Raw genomic sequence first — 21,176 nt, 5'->3', positions numbered from 1 at the left:
CCCTCAGCCCCCTACACACTTTCCATGATACCACTCCTTTCCACTTCCTTGGCTCTGAATCCAGCTTTCCTATTTTGATGATGCGAGGTCACTGTATTTCACATAACAATATCCATATATTTATCCTTTTTCCTCTGATTCTGAGCATCATGATTCTGGAAGCAGCCTTTTCCCTCTTTTGTCGCCAGCTTTCGTTACCGTTCTTCACTTTTGCTCGTTTCTACAGTAATAGTTTCGGGAAACGTTAAGAGAACTGCCTGTTGCTTCCTTCTCGAGGGATTATGGACTATTTGTTTCTTCGGGGATGGGTGAAGATAATGGAAAGATACGGAAGGTTTCTAATGTTGTAGAAACAGAACGATGATGATTGGGCACACCAACATGTTCAGCAGCGTCATCTGTTTCATGCAACCAGAGAGAAAGTCATGTACAGCGATAACATTTGCAGTGAATAAACCGCAGCTAGTTTGAATCCACTCTCGGCAAACAGTAGCCCTCGCCGCTTTCAACCAAGCAGCTTTGAATATCTTTCCAAAAGTAAACTTGTTAATTTTCCTTACCCCCTGCTCGTTTTTCATGAACCTATTACCTACAATGTAGTAAAATGGTTGCAGCGGCTTGAAAAATGGCTGAAGTCGATGAGTTGTAAACAAATCATATGCACCTCATTTTCCTCACAAAAATCCAATTCCTGTAATCTTACACGGGAAATGTTTCCATCCAGAAGTAAGGGACATATTCCATGCACCCTATAAGCTTGAAAATGATGGAACCAATTCAAAATGGCATCTTTATTTATACGACTTGAGTGTTTCATCGTTACCACTAGGGGAACCGTCAGAAAATTCAGAATGAAATTTTTTGTGTTAACATATTGCCGTTGGTGGAAAGAAATTTCAGCATTCGTGCAAGCAAGAACGTTGGGAAGTTCACTCCTCTCTGCACAAAACTGCGAACAGACAGCTTTGCAACACTTTGCTGCTAATATTTTTTCTTTGGTTTACTATTAATTTGGCAGCCTGCTTCATCACAGTTATAAATCATTTGTTGTTCATCAAAAAAATTAAGTTATTCCATGGTTTTACCCAATATAGTAAAATATTGCTCAGTGCCATGCTTATATCCTTGTAACGATATGAGGAGAGCCGTTCAGCGTTCCTAAATGTTACTTGAGGATTGCGCTTACGAAAAGCAATAAGCCAATCAATTCCTGCCATTTCATGTTGCTTCGAAAACTCACGTTCAATTCAATTTTGCTGTGCGAAGAAAAAAATAGCGTTTCTTACAACGTCAGAAGCCAGTCCGATCCACAAACCGATAACCTAAGCATCCGTTCCTCTAGTTTATGTTCCTTTACGACAGTAAACGTAGTTTCTCCGCCATTCTTCTTCAACTGATTATCATTACCACTCTATAGACGGTAGTGAATATATGAACAAGGCACCCAAATAGTTCTGCAGCATAAAGTATGCTCTTCCCTTGGCGGAACGCAGAATGGCTGTTTGTGTACCATTTTCAACCACCTTTATCATTATCCATCTGCGACAGAATAATAAAAAAAATCAGGAAAATGTTTTGTCCCTGTTCAGCCTTAATTTAGTGGCCCTGTTCACCCAGTAAGTAGTGATTTCATCTGTAGAGGGTGGTAACATTTAGACCATTTACAATGAACAAGAGAAGTACCATAACCTCAATTCAGATTTCCGACTTCTACCACAAAAGAATACATAATCAGAGTAATCGTTAACTAATCGTACCAAATTTAAATAAGTGAAATATAATAAATGAAAATTTTCTGTTCCTCTTCTCTTTAACAAATTGTGTTAGTGAAGTGCAGAACTCGACACTAGATGGCAGTCTGCGAAGGGATTTTCTGATACCTCCAATACAAACTATGGTCTGGACATGGCAGCAGTTCATTTCTAACAGGGAATGAATATTCTGAAATTGTCCGTATTCAGCCACTGTCTCGATTTAACCGAGCTTACCCTTCACTGTTTCAAGATTAGTTCTACTAAAGTCATTGTTTGATATTTAACTATGACATATTTTATCAAAACCAGGCGCTTTTGATTGATCATCATTGTGCCGTAGAACTAAAGCGGTATATTTTCATAGCACTTGTTCTATCCGCCAGAGGTGAGCAACGAGGAAGAGGTGGATTTTGCATAAATGATTAGAAACTCATGTAATCTGAACAGAACTGTCTTTATGTGCATTTTCAACTTCTCGCGGCGTAATGAATAATCCATTAAATTTCGGGCATGCAGCCGCGCAAATAAAATTTCTTCTGCTGATATTTCGGCCGCGTATCGTCCGGCCATCTTCAGAGCAAGTTACAGTCTTGTAACTCGCTCTGAAGATGGCCGGACGATACGCGGCCGAAATATCAGCAGAAGAAATTTTATTTGCGCGGCTGCATGCCCGAAATTTAATGGAGAACTGTCTTTACTTTAGGTAGCAAGTCCAAGACAAAGTCCGTTAATCAGAGCCTAGTCGTAGAAGCGGTACTATCAATTGCTGAGGTTTCGGCTGAATCCGTTCATAGACTGCTAGTGGGCTGGCCACGTTGCGGCGCTTTCTTATGCCGGTTGGGTGTTGGCGCCATGTGCGCGTACAACCAGAAATGGGGCTTCAAGACGAACGCTGACTGGCGAAGCAGTTCACATGATTTGCCGACCGCGGTGGCCGAGTGGTTCTAGGCGCTGCAGCCTGGAACCGCGAGACTGCTACGGTAGCAGGTACGAATCCTGCCTCGGGCATGGATGTGTGTGATGTACTTAGGTTAGTTAGGTTTACGTAGTTCTAAGTTCTAGGGGACTGATGACCACAGAACTTAAGTCCCATAGTGCTCAGAGCCATTTGAACCAAGTTCACGTGGTTTACTGCTAGCCTCGAGATGCGTTCTCCCTGGTGTGGTGTTCGATACTGCACAACAATACAGCTCACAAGTTACATCAATAAAAACTTCAAATACAGAGAGACTGTATCTACCGATACGTAGTTTACTGTCATTTTATTATAACAAATCGTAGCTAAGATGACGAGTTTTCGGGAGATTCTAAATTTGCTGGTGTTTTGAAAGAGATTTTATCGCACTACGTACTCTGTGGTAAAGAAAACTCACCAAACATATAGTTCAACTAAATAAAATATTCCTCTCCACGAGCTAAAATTCTGACTCGCCAGATTCCTTATTTCACCCTTCTCAGTGTAATGGGTAGTGGAATTCCACGCTGTGACATCACCAGGTTCTCGTTCACGTGCATCTTCACGTCTCGTGAGAGGACGGCCTAACCGACTGTCGAAAATGAGCTAAGAAAATCGAGAGTAAATTTATGGACACGTCGAGGGATTTAACCACGAATTATTTTTCATATTTCGAAGTTTACTGCGAGTTATTAACACGGACATGTCCGAAAGAACAGACACCACTGATGACCTGCAGCCGTGTAGAACGAAATTAGAATTATATTAATACCTTCAGCTGCTAACGGGCGTTGATATATATCAACGGAGACAGGTGAAAATGTGTGCCCCGAACGGGACTCGAACCTGCGATCTCCTACTCACATGGAAGACGCTCTATTCATCTGAGCCACCGAGGGCACAGAGTACAGCGCGACTGCAGGGACTATCTCGCGCACGCCTCCCGCGAGACCCACCTTCTCACCTTGTATGTCCACACAACTACATTCGTAGTGTCCCACCCAAACACACTCATTACTCGTGGAAGACATTCTTACCCAGACCCGTAGGAGTTCGGGGAATATGAGAGCATCCGCACAGGAAAAGAAGGTCATGGCCGGTGTTGCCAGAACTATATACGTATATGGATATGGTGTCTGTTTCGTTTCTCCTGTCTACGCTATCGGAGCTCAACGACTCTTCAGCTAATTTCTAGCTGAATTTCAGACAAAGTAAACGCAGTGTTCACACAAAATTCCTCTTTTGGCGTCGTGCAGGGCGTGATCCGCCCTGTCCTACCCTTGTCACTGGTTCAGAGGAGAGTCTTCGAAGGTTTCGGTACTCTGTCTTTCGTAGCAAACTGCCCCCCACCTGTGTCGTTTCGTTCTTCTCGTCACGGCTTTTTTAGACCAATGGGTGCGTTCCTTTCATCTCATGGAAACTACTCCACCAATCGCAAATTGCCTACCTCCAAACTGCGAGCCGGCCGAAGTGGCCGTGCGGTTCTAGGCGCTGCAGTCTGGAAACGTGAGACCGCTACGGTCGCAGGTTCGAATCCTGCCTCGGGCATGGATGTGTGTGATGTCCTTAGGTTAGTTAGGTTTAACTAGTTCTAAGTTCTAGGGGACTAATGATCTCAGAAGTCGAGTCCCATAGTGCTCAGAGACACTGGAACCATCCAAACTGGGCCATAATCTCGCCACTTCTAATCCTTCCGAGTTTATTTCAGCCAATCGGACATTTTGTGCCCGCTCCTAACGCCTAAAAGTACACCCGTCTGTCTAGTAACTACCGTCAATGAACCCATGATCGGTCCTTGAAGTTTATAACGTTTCGTCCGCAACAGTGGTAGGGCACGTTCAGCAACACTGGTAAGGCGCGTTGAGCATTACATTTCTCAAAAAGTTCTTCCGAAATCGCTGTCATTTCGCTTCCCGTGTCACGGATGGCATCTACAAGCGTTCCCCCTTCTTCAACTGGAACGATCGGTTGCATCTCAGGACGAGCCTTCTTCGCCTTTAGCTCACTGACATGCAGCATTTGGGCGAGGTGTGTTAATACCGTCGAATCGAGTGTCATACCTCTTTGTATTACATACATTACATTTTGATAGGCTAATCTGCTCACTATCTCCGAAGTACGTCGTGTGTCATATCAATCTACTCGTTACGACTTACAAAATCTCATGTATGGTGCGAAATTACCATTCATTCAAGCTACCAACTTACACCCTCCCCATAACCAAAGGCGCTAACGCACTCCTATGTGACGGCGCTCGATTCAGAGGTAAGCAGTTCGGACCCCGATCCCGATGGTATACGAAATTTTCACTGCCAATGTTTGACCAAGAAAGGGAGGAGAGATAGTGGCGTAAAGTTCCTGATTACCAGTCCTTGCGCATATATCCTAAATTAAATTCCAAACCTCTCTGCAGTGTTTCACAGAGTGAGGGCATGTGACACTGATGATGGTGATCCGTCTATCAAATGAGGACGTTTAGATCAGCAGTCCCATTGGTTCGTATTCGAGAAAAGTGGACTATGTGTCGGCATCTGGTTTCACCCTCTCCCTTTTCTCACCGTCATTACGCAACACAAACGTTACATTACACACCATCCATTACACTCACTACATTCTACAAGTATAAATATGATTTTATCCACAAGCAAAGGGGCGAATGTGGTTGGAGCTACAACAACCTTTCCGAGTAGGGTTTCCAGATACCCCATTTCTTCGTTTAAGTTTGGTACTCCGGTTCCTCTTCCCTAAAAAATTGTTTTTTTAAGTTCATGTTCATGCAAATACTTTCTTGAATTTCAAAAGAACTTCAAACGCAAGGAAACCATAACGTTGTCGTATAAGAAATATATAAATGAACTGAGGCTAGCGTCAGACTACAGTCTGTGCGCTCAGAGCAGGCGTTTTATCCTTATTCTGCCTGAAACTTGTCGGTACAATTGGGTATACTTCGAGACTACAACGTATTGTTTTCAACTGCTGACATCCGGAGCGATCTAACATTTATTGAATTACAAAATGTTTTATTTAATCATAGTCGTTACCACACGATACTACCACATATGAACATATACGTCCCTATAATACACTTTCGGAAAACGTTGTCATGTCCGTGTGTTCCCGGCCGCTGTGGCCGAGCGGTTCTAGGTGCTTCAGTCTGGAACCACGGGATTGCTACGGTTGTAGGTTTGAATCCTGCCTCAAGCATGTATGTGCGTGATGTCTTTAGGTTAGTTAGGTTTAAGTAGTTCTAATTTCTATGGGACTGATGACCTCAAATGTTAAGTACCATAGTGTTCAGAGCCTTTTGAACCATTTTGTCAGTGTGTCATTTCTACCGTAGGATATGGTCGGTTATGTGGGGTAGGCACTGGGAGCTGTGCACAACAGAGAGAGAGAGAGAGAGAGAGAGAGAGAGAGAGAGAGAGAGAGAAATGCTTCCTCTTTTTCATTCCAGTCGATTCACAGCAACAATTCCTATCCCGGGACTGCGCGCACAGACTGCAACGGTCACAAACCACTGTCGCATAGCCTGTTACGTTTATTAAGCGTTATTATCAGTATTACCAGTTTCTGTTCACCTGTAGACAGAGCCAAATGCATTTCCAATTGACTGATTTTCTTGCAAGACCAACTGGTAAGTTCACATTCTCGTATTTTCACCATCACTATTAAACACGGCAATTTGCATACCAGTGTAGTAAAATGTTGTTTTAGAATGAGTGAGCGTGGAATTGAAGATTTTCACGAGACTCCCCCAAAGTAAAACTGAAATCTTTAAAGGCACTCAAGTGTATCTGAAAATTTGGGAAAATACGTTTTCTTCTGTAAACTGGGACCGAACAGATATCGGGCGTTTTGTGTTTTATGCAGAAAGCATATCAGCATTTCTCAAGTCGGACAAAACTCGCCAATACGCAGAATGTAAGGAGCATGCATTAAAAGAAAAATGCGGAATTGACTTAAAGGAACTGTAGAATTAGTTCGTAAGTAAACAGTCTAGTGGGCGGAAATGTTGGTGAAGAATGTGCTGGCTCCTAAAAGCATGAATGAATTTTTAGGCATTTTAGGTAGCTCAGAAAAACTTCAATTTTTTGGTTGGCAACAGATGCTTCAAACAAGGGCAACAGAAAGATGTTTCCTGTTTGCATACGCTATTTTTGACCGCTAAAAGCAGTACAAACAAAATTTTGAGTTTCATTGAAAATGCTGATGAGACCTCTTTTGGAGTGACTACTCTGCTACTGCAGAGTTTATATATCTTATTGATGAGGATTCTTCATACATTGCTGATACCGCAAGTGCTAATTTTGCCACGAATAAATCAGTATTTCAGTCAGTTCTTAATGGGAACAGAAATATTATAAAAGCGAATTGCGCTAATCATATACTCCACAATGCAATTAAGAATGTGACATAAGTCAGATATCGACGTGGAAAGCATACTTCTAAAAATATATAATCATTTCACGGTCTCTGCAAAAATAAGAAAGGAACCAAAATCTTTTTTCCCGTACGCGGAACTGGGATGGACAGAGGTGCTTAGACATGTTCCCATAGGATTGCTTTCTTTGAACTGGAATACCATCAAGAGCTATTTCCAAAGTGGTTTTTCTTTGGAGAATGAAACTGAATCTACATTCTACATTGATACTCCGCAAGCCTCCCAACGGTGTGTGGCGGAGGGCACTTTCGTGCCACTGTCATTACCTCCCTTTCCTGTTCCAGTCGCGTATGGTTCGCGGGAAGAACGACTGTCTGAAAGCCTCCGTGCACGCTCTAATCTCTCTAATTTTACATTCGTGATCTCCTCGGGAGGTATAAGTAGGGGAAAGCAATATATTCGATACCTCATCCAGAAACGCACCCTCTCGAAACCTGGACAGCAAGCTACACCGCGATGCAGAGCGCCTCTCTTGCAGAGTCTGCCACTTGAGTTTATTAAACATCTCCGTAACGCTATCACGGTTACCAAATAACCCTGTGACAAAACGCGCCGCTCTCCTTTGGATCTTCTCTATCTCCTCCGTCAGACCGATCTGGTACGGATCCCACACTGATGAGCAATACTCAAGTATAGGTCGAACGAGTGTTTTGTAAGCCACCTGAGAGATCACGTTTGTATTGATAGCTTGTATGAAGAATTCTCTGACTTCAAGACTAAGTTGCTTGTAAGTGTGAACGAGGACGGTAGTAATGTATCGAAGCGATTACGTTTCTCTCCAGCTGTACCAGAACACAAAGTGGCAAATATTTATAAGATAATGGGATTCCTGTTCAGTGTATCAGGATCTAATGCTTTTGTGGAAAGACGTGACGAATGACAAGTGGAATGAGGACAAGAAATAGATGTAGACTGAGCTGATCGAGGCAGAACTCCAAATAATGGTGAATTTTAATCAGACGTGTAAGGAACTTGTTGAATGTGTAAGACAAAACTTGCATTATCGAAAGATGCGAAAACATCCACAAAGTATCAATAAAAGTTAGATGAATATGTATAAATGTTTTTCGTATTTGTAAATTTATATCATTATTGTAATATGTGGAACCATTTATTACGTACACATTTTTAACTCTCAAAAAAATCTAGAAAATTCTAAAATACTTCGGTTTTTTCCTCCAAAAATGGATTACCTTCGAAAATGAGTCCGTTCTTTTCTTCGTCGAAAAATCTCTCAGCCCTATTTCCGACAAGAAGCTAAACACTCTCCATCAGATATTCCAGCCAAAAATGCCATACGAGAATTGTATTTACCTTTACGTTCAAGGAGTAAGTTGCATATTTAAAGTAGAATATTTTTGCTTTTAGTAAGTCATTATTGTCTTCCCTTATTGTAAATTAGTTCTTTTCAGCTGCGGATCTATATTTTACGTTACTTGTCTTGCAGTAGGTTTTATTTTGGATTAAGTTTATGCTTCCTGTCTCTTTTCCTATATTTCCGTTTGCATCCACTTGACCTCAATGAGCTGTGCATGCGCTTATACCGATTCTGTCCGTTCGCTGGACTTTTGTGGTCTTTTTTCTTGGTGACAGCTTCCCTGACGTCTTGCGAGTAGACAATTTAGCTACTCTTTGAAGGCATTTAATGGCACGCACGGTTATCTGCGTGGTGTTGTCTTGTGGGCTGCTCCAGAGGTAAACATGGATCGTCTGACGAGGACGGAGGACCAGTCATTGTATTACGAGGCCTGTTCAGAAAGTAAGCTCCGATTGATTGCCAAATTGAAACCACAGTGAACATCAGAAATGTTTTACTTGTAACAATTAGCTACACCTTTCAGCTACTTCTCTACGTAGTCACCGTTCTGACTTAGACTTTTGTCATAGCGTTGTACTAACTTTTCAATAGCCTCATCATAGAAGGCAGCCGCCAGTGCTTTCCGCCAATTGTCCACGCTGGCCTACACCTCGTTGTCTGTGTCAAAATGTTGTCTTCAAAGACAGCGGTTCATGTGACCATAGATGAAACTCAGGGGGAGACAATTGCGGACTGTATTGTGGGTAATCTCACATTTCCATTTGAAAACGATGCAGGAGCATCTTCATTGCGCCTGCAGAATGCGGCTGAGAATTGTCTTGAAGAAGAAACAGCACGACAGTTATGTAATGTTAGCTGCATAGCTTCAGGCGAAATTTCTCACCAGGCCCTCGTACTTGGCGGCAGACACTATTTTCTAGACATCTTTACGCACTCACTGCGAGCTCAGAAATGAGAAGAGCGACGTGATGCTAACTGGGGTTATACTAGAGACACTACCCAACACATCTGTGCAAAGCTTTATCGGATTTTCATAGTCGTTTCCATTTCGCGACCGATCGGAGCTTACTTTCTGAACGCCCCTCGTACATCGGATAGCGCGCGTCTCACGAACTATGGATTGCTGTTCTGAGTCGGTACACAATTCGTGGATATTATCCACGGAGCCACGGCGTCGAAATAAATGGTGACCACTTTGTCTTGTCTGTGATTAAGTGATTCGCGAAAGCCCTTTTGTTTTACTGCGCCCATATCACTGAGATTCTTTTGGTTCTTTCCTTTAAATTTGTGTAGCTATCGGTAATGGCCGCTGTTTTGGCCTGTGTTCCTAATCAGGGTCAGTAATCCTGGTAGTCGGAACATGCTCTAGCTGTGTAAAAGTGCTCACGTTTTGCCCAGTTATTATACCGTTGTCTTCTAATAATCAGTAGAGATACTGGACATCCAAGCATCAAAGACGACCGCCAGGATCGTCTTATCGTACAGGCAGCAGAAGCAGATCGTACAGCTACCACATCTACATCTACATCTACAAATATACTCCGCAATCCACCATACGGTGCGTGGCGGAGGGTACCTCGAACCACAACTAGCATTTTCTCTCCCTGTTCCACTCCCAAATAGAACGATGGAAAAATGACTGCCTATACGACTCTGTACGAGCCCTAATATCTCTTATCTCTGTGGTCTTTCCGCGAAATGTAAGTTGGCGGCAGTAAAATTGTACTGCAGTCAGCCTCAAATGCTGGTTCTCTAAATTTCCTCAGTAGCGATTCACGAAAAGAACGCCCCCTTTCCTCTAGAGATTTCCAAGCGAGTTCCTGAAGCATTTCCGTAACACTCGCGTGATGATCAAACCTACCATTAACAAATCTAGCAGCCCGCCTCCGAATTGCTTCTATGTCCTCCCTCAATCCGACCTGATAGGGATCCCAAACGGTCGAGCAGTACTCAAGAATAGGTCGTATTAGTGTTTTATAAGCCGTCTCCTTTACAGATGAACCACATCTCCCTAAAATTCTACCAAGGAACCGAAGACGACTATCCGCCTTCCCTACAACTGCCATTACATGCTTGTCCCACTTCATATCGCTCTTCAATGTTACGCCCAAATATTTAATCGACGTGACTGCGTCAAGCGCTACATTACTAATGAAGTATTCAAACATTACAGGATTCTTTTTCCTATTCATCCGCATTAATTCCTCAGTAGCGATTCACGAAAAGAACGCCTCCTTTCCTCTAGAGACTTCCAAGCGAGTTCCTGAAGCATTTCCGTAACACTCGCGTGATGATCAAACCTTCACTCAACGACGACACCTTCCCGAACACCACAGCATCATCAGCAAACAGCCGCACATTGCTATCCACCCTATCCAAAAGATCATTTATGTAGATAGAAAACAACAGCGGACCTACCACACTTCCCTGGGGCACTCCGGATGATACCCTCATCTCCAATGAACACTCACCATCGAGGACAACGTACTGGGTTCTATTTCTTAAGAAGTCTTCGAGCGACTCACATACTTGGGAACCAATCCCATATGCTCGTACCTTAGTTAGGAGTCTGCAGTGGGGCACCGAGTCAAACGCTTTCCGGAAGTCAAGGAATATGGCATCCGCCTGATACCCTTCACCACAGCACATGTGTGGGGGCTTCTGAGCTCAAATGTGTCAACACGATCTGTTGCGAACCGGATATTAGCAGTGAGACTACGAGCACGCACACCTCAAACCCGTCTTCCACTCATGCCACAACATGTGCGGCTCGACTGGTGCCTTCACACGATCACTTTGACGAACCTGATGAGTGCTATCCCGTAGATTGCATTCGTCCAAGACTCACTGGTCCCACCCTAGGCCTTATGGTCTGACTGCGATAAGCTACAACTCTCGTTCATCTTTAGTTTTTCTGGACGGGACACTAACCGGCCCTAGACACGTGCAGGTTGTTGTCAGACCTGTTCTTTTACAGTTATTACAACGGGAAGATGATGTCTTATTCCAGCAGGAGAATGCTCGCCCACACACTGTATGTTAGCCTCTATGTTTTCTGGAAGACGTGCAGTAACTTCCCTGGCCATTACGATCCATGATCTCCGAATCTGTTTCCAATTGCACACGTGTGGAGTTTGATGAGACGAGAAGTGACTCGTGCGACTTGTCAGCTAACGACTCTTACAGCACTACGTGAACAGGTCGAGCAGGCGTGGCATAACGTATCCCAGGACATAACTTGCCTACGTTGCCGCCCATGGAGGCTACAGCACAATCTAATATGAGTGTTTCAGAATCGATCGATACCTGGTACATAAGAACCTCTTGTACTATTAATGTGTAAATGTAATCATTGCATGTGGTCAATACGCATTTTTGCCGGGCGGGATGGCCGAGCTGTTCTAGGCGCTACAGTCTGGAACCGCTACGGTCGCAGGTTCGAATCCTGCCTCCGGCATGGATGTGTGTGATTTCCTAAGGTTATGAAACTTCCTGGCAGATTAAAACTGTGTACCCGACCGAGACTCCAATTCGGGAGCTACCGAAGCTGTGAGTACCCGGCGTAAGTCGTGCTTCGGTAGCTCATATGGTAGAGAACTTGCCCGCGAAAGGCAAAGGTCCCGAGTTCGAGTCTCGGTCGGGCACACAGTTTTAATCTGCCAGGAAGTTTCATATCAGCGCACACTCCGCTGCAGAGTGAAAATATCATTCTGGAAACCTCCCCCAGGCCGTGGCTAAGCCATGTCTCCGCAATATCCTTTCTTTCAGGAGTGCTAGTTCTGCAAGGTTCGCAGGAGAGCTTCTGTAAAGTTTGGAAGGTAGGAGGCGAGATACTGGCAGAAGTAAAGCTGTGAGTACCGGGCGTGAGTCGTGCTTCGGTAGCTCAGATGGTAGAGCACTTGCCCGCGAAAGGCAAAGGTCCCGAGTTCGAGTCTCGGTCGGGCACACAGTTTTAATCTGCCAGGAAGTTTCATATCAGCGCACACTCCGCTGCAGAGTGAAAATCTCATTCGGGGTCCTAAGGTTAGTTAGATTTAAGTAGTTCTAAGTTGTAGGGGACTGATGACCTAAGAAGTTAAGTCCCATAGTGCTCAGAGCCATTTGAACCTTATTTTTGGATATGCTCTTTTGCAATAACTAACCTGAGTGAATTGGAAACTTCTAAAATGGGGTAGTATTTTTTTCCGACAATGTATTTGAAAAGAAAACTTTTCGATTAAGTCTCTATTTTATAGCTCTTCTTGCCCTACCTTAACAAATGACAAATTACTACTTCAGCACGTTGCACGTTAGAGTTCACTGTGCTCTCGTGTACTCGTATGTTAATGGTTCTCCACGTGTCTTTCTCGCATCTGGATACAATGCTGCACTCGACTCTCCAGTGATTTACGAATTCTTTCAAACAGCCCTGCCATCTCAAAATTTTGACAAGAGCGTACAATTTGCTGTCCCAGTCCTTCAACCTCATCAGCTGGAGTGTTGTGCACTTCGCTTCCGAGATGACCAAAGACAGAGCTCTGGAGATAATGGAGACTGGGGTACAGCTCTGCTCTGCAAGGTATATCTCGAACCATATCGGCACATTGGTCGTCTTACATTAGCCGTCTTACATGTGGCTTTGCCGCATTATGCGTCTCTCACATTCCCGAAGTATACGTCACGTGAGAAATTTGAGCCCAATTACATGAAGACTAAAATGAAATAGTTTACGCCTAAAACACATTTGTACTAACTAGGCAACATTTCGTGTAGAAGGCGGTGGCAGTTCGTAACCACGCATTCACAATTATGTCGGAGACAGCTACTTTCAGGACCCATGTTTACTGCACCAATTTTGTCTCGCAAACGTGAGCTCATTATGATACACGCTATATAGTAAGAATGAATAAAGAAAACACACAAGTAAGGGAGCTACCATGAATGTGGATCGCGCTACCACAGACTGCAAACTTACCAGGTACAGCAACGTGTGCCGGAAAGCACAAGAAGGGCGCTAGAACGCGTACAGCAAGATTCCCTCCGGATAGGAGCCACCCGCCGAATTCAATATTTACCGCTCGGTACGGCAGCCGGGCGCCGATTGATTCTAACTTGATTTTCCCTTCCCACCGCAAAAAATCTACACGGGTGAAGAGGCGCGGGTGGGAGGGGGGGGGGGGGGAGCAGTTAACTATGCCCCTTGCCAATGTCACGGACGAGAACTGCAGAATTCATCAGTGTAGAGCACACGTAACTTCCTTCCTATTCTGTGCCAGATGCTCATCTTTAAACACGCCTTCCTCTGTTCTCTGCGTAGTTGTGGTTTGAAAACTTAGGTTTAGCGTGTTGTCGGTGTTTTATTTGCTTCAAGATCGAATTGCCACACTCGCGATAAAACTCAGTCGATATCAAAGGCATGGCATCACCTGCGGGTCACCTCTTGGGCTCTGTTAGCAACGTAGTGGCCATTTTGGAAGCCGCCATCTTGGGTGCAACTATTTTTCAAACGGGCAGGATGTCATATTAAGCGAGAATTACACGTTGAATCAATGTAAGGGCTGTTCCACGAGTATATGCCTAACAAATGATGACAAGCAGATAGAAGAAGTGGACAGTGTTAAATTCTTGGGATTACAGCTTGACAATAAATTCAACTGGGAAAAGCACACGACAGAAGTGCAGAAGCGTCTTAACACATCTCTATTTGCAATGTGAATTGTGTCAGACATAGGGAATATAAAAATGAAAAAGCTGGCATACCATGCTTACTTTCTTTCCATAGTGTCATATGGGATTTTTTTGCGGTAATTCATCAAGCCAAGCTAAAGTTTTCCGGCCACAAAAACATGCAGTATGAGTTATATGTGGTGTGAACTCAAGAACATCCTGCAGAAGCCTGTTTAGGGAACTAGGGATACTAACTACTGCTTCCCAATATATTTATTCCTTAATGAAATTTGTCATTAAAAATATATCACTTTTTCAAACCAACAGCTCAATTCATGGAATCAATACTAGAAATAAGAATAAGCTTCACAAGGATTTAAAGTCACTTAGTCTTGTACAAAAAGTGTGCATTATTCAGGAACACACATTTTCAATAACTTGCCAGCAACCATAAAAAGCTTAACAATCAATGAAATTATGAAATTCCGTTTAAGACGAGCCTAAAGGATTTATTGGTGGCCAACTCCTTCTACTCCATTGATGAATTTCTCAGTAGAACCAACTGATATATATATATATATATATATATATATATATATATATATATATATATATATATATAGCTTCTGCACAATTTCAGAGCAGTAAAGTGTTCATTGTAAATAAGTGTGTATGTGTGTGTGTGTGTGTGTGTGTGTGTGTGTGTGTGTGTGTGTGTGTATGTGTGTGTGTGTGTATAAAAGTGCAATCTAACTTCTGCACCATTTCAGTGCAGTAATATGTTCATTGTAAATAAGTATTATAGTAGTTGTATTACACGTTTATTACCTTATAAATAAATAAATAAAAATGTTTTATTTTAAATTCAGTGCTTTAGTATTTGTAAAATGATTCTTTCATATAGTGTTCATTAAAAAAATGACAATCATTCCACTTGGGACCTGTGGAATGGTACATTAGCTTATTTGTTTGCCTTATAAATATTTTTCATGTATTGTTTTTCTGACATGTTCTACATCCTGGAGGACCCTCTCACTACGGATCAAATAGAATGAAAGTAAATCTAATCTAATCTAATCCTACTTCTCAAAGACTCTTAGTACAGTTGTTGCTGAAACTGAGTCAGAAGCATCCTCAAAATCCAATAAATCTGTACTCAGAGGTTCACCCTACAAATATGCTTCTCGAACCTACTCGTCCATTTATTAATTAAAATCCAGAATTTTATGTATGGTTCGTGCTATTTAGTACATTACGGAAGGGAGGCTTACTGTCCATTGTCTATCCAGAATGGAGCAGGAAAGCGAAGTACGAATGGTGCTGGGGATGTCTCCTCTGCCACTCTACAGTTCTTCGAATCTTGTCCATCTTCTTTTGTATGAAGCTGAATAATCACAGGGCTTTCCATTCTGGGGAACTGTTTCTTCTGCACACAATTCAGTAAAGAATTCCAGAAAGTTCCTTTCGTACAACTTTGCCTCCAGTTGTAAAAATGTCTAGTAAAACACAATCATCTTCTGATGCATTTCTTTTCTAACTCGCCTCAAATAGCTTATCTCATCTGACACAGCTTCTAGAAATTATTAACTATCACATACATGCAGTTAGAGAAGAAATGTATTTCATTGTTACGGCTAGTATATATACAGATAAAAGCGAATTATTCTAACGGACACGAAACCGTTTCCAGACTGGGAATTGTCTGCAGCACGCAGAAAGATAGATCGACCGTGACTGCTACAAACACTATCTCGACGGGTTTCAAAAAGAGCACCGTACGGCGTGTCCTAAGGAACTCGGCGGAAAAGAAAATAATAGACTCCCTTGTGATCGAACAGAAGTCCTTCGCCCGTGCACCAGGCGGGAAAGCAAGGAGGGCCATGAGACTTCAGCATAAGAAAAGAAGATATATTGCAGGTACTTAAGGAACAAGCTTTGTTCGGTCCAATTACTCTCGCTTTTAACACGGTGCGAACAGCGACGAGACCTGGGAAAGTAATGTTCCCAATCGGACACACACATCTGCAGCGGTATACAGCCCCTGTCTCACAAAGCTTAATTGCTTCAGACGTGAGGAGTAAAACGAAATGTCGGATCCTGCCACTGCGGCTTTATTGTTCAGCATCGACCTCGTCCGTCGGAAACTTGTACGGAGGTAATAAGGGTACCTTTTTGCGACGTTGCGCCCTCGTCCTGTACAACGCGTCATCCAATTAACAACGAATGGAGGACCAACTGATCCTCCTCAGGAGTCACGTTCTGTAACAATGCTATTTAAGTTATATTGCAACCGTTTTATGTTGTTCTTTATATACAGGTGGCAGGCAACGCTGCCAAAATACTCCCTCCAGCCTTCCAACGTAGGGATGAACAGATGTAAGAGACTTCGCATTGATACAAGAACGTATGGCAGTACACGTATTCTCTGTTCGTCTTCTCACATGGCTTTTTTTACAATTCGCCGTGTTCTTGCAAAGTCTAATTTATCGTGAGGATGAAACGCACCTCTATGTTGCTCACTCATGGTGACGCAACGAGACTTTAACAGTCGCGAGAATTTTAAGGACTGTCAGTTGTTGATAAGCTTCCGTGTATGTATGAAATTATGTAATGTTTGCTTTATAGTCTTTTCATGAGATAACATAGGATGAAGTAATACAGGGTGGGTGTGAAGTTGCTGCCTAGTTTTAAATATCCATACGTTTGGTGATCATTGATATTTACTAATGAACATTTTTGTGTTTTGTTACAGGATCTCAGCAAATATGTTGACCATCTGTAGCATCTTCTTCCGGTGAACAACGAGATGGTAGGGAAGTTCATTTTATAAGAGCGCGCAGATTGCTTCGCGGTTCGTAGTGTGGCGATCTGCAGCCCTTGTTCACTGATAGTGGCAGGGTTTTCATGGACATGCCCTACTTGATGTAGCCATTAGGAATTTTCACACCAAGCTAATGATAACTGGGTCAATTGTGAATAAACTACGAGGACGACGACCTTCCGTGGCGCAATCTCCAGAAAATGTAGTGGCAGTCCTGGTAAATCACACGAAGCGTGCTGTATTAAAGGAAGACCTGATCTGGAAACTCTCGAAACCTTATTAGGTACAGGAGTTATCACTGGAGGATTGTGATGGTCAGATGGAACACGGGGAAGCTATGCTGTCATGGCAGAACGCTTGGCTGGATATGATCAAGACCATGCTTTGGAGCGATGAGGCAGTGTTTCCCGTTTGGGGATTCGTCAGTTGATACAACTGCCACTATTGGGCAAAAATAAATCAAGGAATGACGATTGAAAATTCACATATTCAACGAAAATTGACAGTCTGGTGCAGTATGACCGCGGATCGTCCCGTTGGGCCATTCGTATTGCGTGACTCCATGAACAGCGGCCAGTATCATCAGATGATGAATGAATATTTGCGGCCACTATTAACACAATGGAACATTGTTGCAGATATCCTTTTCCCGCAAGGCGGAGCACCATCTGATTTTGCCGGCATCGTTCATGGCTGGACGAACACTTTCCTGGAGGTTGGCTGGAACGGCGAGGACCCCGTGAATGACCTCCGAGAAGTCACTGCGTCACCCTTTGTGACTTCTACTTGTGAGGATGGACCAAAAAAGAGGTGAATCAAACAAACCCACTGAACAAACTACAGGAGAGAATCACAGTTGTCCTCGGAAATCTACCTGTGAATTTCCTGCAGAAATCAATTAATGACGTTCCTATATGTTTGAGAAGTGGCAGAAGTCCCCTATCATATTTCTATCTTACTCTGAGTAATTCGATTTTCCTCTCTAATTGCATGCGGTAAAAAGTCGCTATTCCTTCACACGCGGACTTCCCACACAGCGTCTCTCGTCACCCAGGTGGTCCGGTGGCAGACGGGCTCTGCTGATCTTGAGAGGGTTAAGCTGACGGGTGTGAGGGAGTTGAGTGGATGTTTTCCAGACGCCGACATTCTCGTAATACCGGTGGAGACACGCCCGCAAGGGCCTGAAGGAGCGGCTGGGCTAGAGGTTCCGTTACTTTGCAGAATCTTAGCGAAAACACTTTCTGGCGCGCTACCAGCGAGGCGTGGGAATGACTTGTGTACCCAGGCAGTCTTGGCAGGCAAATTCCCGCGTTTTCTGCAAAATCGTAACTGTGATTGGTGTCCGTGACGTAGCAAACTCGGCGCAGAAATTGGCGCCAAGAATCTCCATTGGTGGAATGGTAGTGCTTCGGTAATAGAGTGAAATTTTCCGCCGGTTTTCGAGTTGCTGATTGGAACGTTTAATCATGGCCACTGTCGTGGGGGCAGGAATGTTCTGTGTTCGGTTTGTACGGGTGCTCTTGTGGTGGTCGGCTTTCGCATTTCGGTCAGAGTAGGTTACAAGACTGAGCTCTCGCTGCTCTGGACAGTCTGCCTTCTGTTGGCTGTCTAATATACTTTTATTTAAGTGTAACTGTTTGACGAAGTTGCTGAAGTCTCGACTTCAACGTAACTTTCCGAGTACAGTTGGCAATTGAGTGTTCTGCGTGCAAGAGGCCCATGTTGTCTGTCTTGAGCAGTTTTGGCTAAAGTTGACTGTATCGGAGTTACAGTGTGACTTCGCTTGTTAAAATCAGTCACTGTACCGTCAGTGATTGTGTGGCGAGCCTTCTTAGTCTCCCTCAGAGGCGCATTTGTATTGCTAGGAAGTCTTTAGTCTGGAACAACCAGACCAGGATAATTTGTTTCGGGCTATACTCGCGACATTATCATCACCACGACGGGACGTCGAAGCAACCAGCCATCGCCTCCGGTATGCCAGATCGTGTCCGTGCAGTTAAGAAGACAGCTTGGTAATGTACGTCCGCAGCACCGGCAAAGCAGGCAATTTTGCTAGGTGATAATCAGAGCTCAGCAGAGCGCGCCTGTTTGTCTTTTGTAACTTTGTTCCGTCTTGGGTTTTCATTGTCTGAGTTCTCACTAATGTAGCAGCAATTAATGTTGGGTTGGCTGTGTGTCTCTCTCAGGATTTGAGTTGCAAGGAATTGGCTCCACATACCACTTCGTAAAAACAGACATAATGTCTTATGGGATAACAGCAATCAGTGATTTTATAATGTTACTTAAAATCTGTCTTGATTGCAAATTTTTTTATTCATATGACCGGTTTCAATTCATTCAGAACCATCTTCAGATCTGATATTTCAGTTACAGGAGTAACCCGTCCAAATCCAGCAACTTTCACATGCTACATCACATAAGTTGCTGGATTTGGACGGGTTACTCCTGTAACTGAAATATCAGATCTGAAGATGGTTCTGAATGAATCGAAACCGGTCATATGAATAAAAAAATTTGCAATCAAGACGGATTTTAAGTAACATACCACTTCCTCATAAATGTCACAATCTAGTTTAGGGACAACTTCACCTTCACAGCATTTATTTGAGTATCCAATTTGAGCCAATTTGATGTATTGTAAATGTTTCATGTGTTTTTGTTTATTATTTTGAATCATATTGTTATTTTGGACAGAACTTTCATTCTGTTAATCGGTAGAGCAACCCTATCATTTCTCACTACGTTAATGAAACTTTCCTTTATTTAACTTATTTATCAAATTAAATTATTGCAGGTGCCAAACTCTTCTCTACTCCACTTGCAGGGTCGATTACAGTCAGTTCGCGTTTCTTTTTAATCCATGTGCAACAGCAAAAGTCGGAGTTAGAATCGGGGCCTTAGAGCATCATTTACATATGTAGATTCTAGAAGAATTTAGTGTTAAATACACTGCTAGCCCCGGCACCTTGCACGTTTACATCGTTTGGCCGATTCTTCATCAGTTGTAAAATTATACAATGAAGGGCCTTTCTGCCTATCTGTGCTCAGTACCCTGCATCTTTATCTGGGCCAAGCACTGATCTTCTACCATTGCGATTTATTATCTGCAGACACCAGCTTCATCCACGAATGATGTCACGGAGCTTCCAACGTTATGCACTTCGTATTAGCTTGATGTTGTTCCACTGTGGGTGCGGTCTAGACTGATGTGGAAATAGGAGTAACAAACTTCAAAATTCCACGATTGCTTTACTAGAACATTTATTCAGATTACCGATTTCGGCAAATTAAGTTACCATCTTCGGATCTTCTGCATTATATTTCAAGGAATCTCGTCCATGAGTTCAATAATTTGTGTCACATAATAAACAGACATTCCCAGAATGGCATAGTATACCAGCATGTCAAAAGTAAAACAACCACATAAAATATCGTATAAAATGCACCGAATATACATGTTCACGCTCGCTTAAGAGTCAAATACGGAGTCTCTCTGTTTTACTTCTGACATGCCGATATACTGTGCCATGCATGTTCTGGGAAAGTTTGTTTATTATGTGATACGAATTACTGTACACATGGACGAGATGCTTTGAAATTTAGTGCACAAGATCCGAAGAGGCAACATAGTTTGCGAAACCGGTAACCTGAATTAATACCCTACTGCAACGATCGTGGCATTTTGAAGTTTGTTACTTCTACTTTCATGTTATCCTATTTGTTATTTATACATATTGTGAAAAGTAATGATGCTGTTGCACTCCCTTGGTATGTTGCCAAAGAAGTTCTTACGTCTGAATATTTCTCTCCTATGCTGTGCTTACTAGAAATATCTCAATTTAATCACGAAGTTGGTCTGCTCTCGTATCTTGTTCATTGCGCAGTAGTGCTGAACAATACTGAATGTAGCCAAAGGAACATCACATCAACGTAGGCGCCGGTATCTAGTGCCTTCTGGGTTTCGTGGACGAATATATTTGAGCTGAGCTCCACAAGATCGTTGTTGCAGAGTCCCCGTTCGTTACGTAGAAGATATTCGGCCTAAAGATAGGTCATGATAGAAAAGCATAAAATTTGCCCTAAAATTCTACAACAGACTTACTTCAACGATACAGGTTTCTAGCTGTGTGCGTCTGTTCGACCACTATTCTTGAAAACCGAAATGACCTGCGTGTTTCTACAATCTGTAGTAACACTTTGATCCTCCAGAGACCTGACGTAGGATACATTGCTGCTAGAAG

Source organism: Schistocerca piceifrons, chromosome 2 (assembly GCF_021461385.2).
Source record: "Schistocerca piceifrons isolate TAMUIC-IGC-003096 chromosome 2, iqSchPice1.1, whole genome shotgun sequence".
Classification (NCBI taxonomy): Eukaryota; Metazoa; Arthropoda; class Insecta; order Orthoptera; family Acrididae; genus Schistocerca; species Schistocerca piceifrons.
Note: the sequence above shows the minus strand (reverse complement) of the source record.